This window comes from Tupaia chinensis, unplaced genomic scaffold (genome assembly GCF_000334495.1).
Source record: "Tupaia chinensis unplaced genomic scaffold, TupChi_1.0 Scaffold143913_1, whole genome shotgun sequence".
NCBI lineage: Eukaryota > Metazoa > Chordata > Mammalia > Scandentia > Tupaiidae > Tupaia > Tupaia belangeri.
In genome coordinates, this window is record NW_006203764.1 from 1,233,327 (window position 1) to 1,234,316 (window position 990).

Genomic DNA, 990 nt, shown 5'->3' on the forward strand with positions numbered 1-990 from the left:
GCTATTTCCTATCGGGAGTTTTTTGGGGGGCGTGTGTGTGTTGGGGTGGGGAGGAGGCGATAGCAGGGTTCGCACAGTGTTTCCGGTTTGTTATCATTTCTGGGGCCTCCCCTTGACCAGGCGGAGGGTGAAGCAGGCATCTCACAGGTGAGGACACCCAGCCCAGGAAGGTCCAGCACCTTCCAGGGTCAGGCATGAACCCCTCACAGGGAAGCAGCAGGACTTCTGCCTCCAGGCATGTGGGGTGCCAGGCTCTGGCTCTGAGGCAGGGTATGGTGAGCAGCCTGGGGATCACCTGCTTTGTCTCCCCTAGTTCTACCCATTGGCGTGTGCCCACCCTCCCCGAGGGGGCAACGGGAAAAGAGAAGAGAGATTGTAGTTGTCGCTGAGCCAACGGCCAGGGTCACAGGGGAGGCCCCAGGCTGGTTCCGAGTAGCTCCGACAGTGAGGGGTGCTCCGCTTAACCCACGAGAACTTCTAAATGCGCGATGCTGTCCTGGAGGGGGGACCCTGGTCAGCTGGAGCTCCCAGCATGCGAAGCGTTGGAGAAAAGAGAGGAGACAGGCTGACCAAGACGGCGTGCGAGGCCTCCTCCCCCAGGCAAGGGTCTGGCCTCCGTGCTGCTCGCTGGCTGGTCTGAGTGCTCTGGGTTGAGGATGAGGCAGTTTTATCCCCAGGGGCATTTAGCAATGTCTGGAGACCTTTTTCATCACCACCCTGGCATCTAATGGTAGAGAACTGGAGGGTGCTAAAGATCCCCCGGGACACAGGGCAACCCACCACAGAGAACTGTTGGGTTCAGAGAGCCCACAGTGCCATGGTTGACAAACTCAAGGGTGGGTGGCTTTATCAGGTTCTCGAGGGGGACAGAGCTGACAGGTTTGTGAAAGTACACAGAGAGGGTGTGGCGGAGGAATCAGCATACACAGTACGGCAGCCGAGAAGGCCCACCGCCAGCCGTCTGCAAGCTGGAGAACCCCGCGTGCCGGG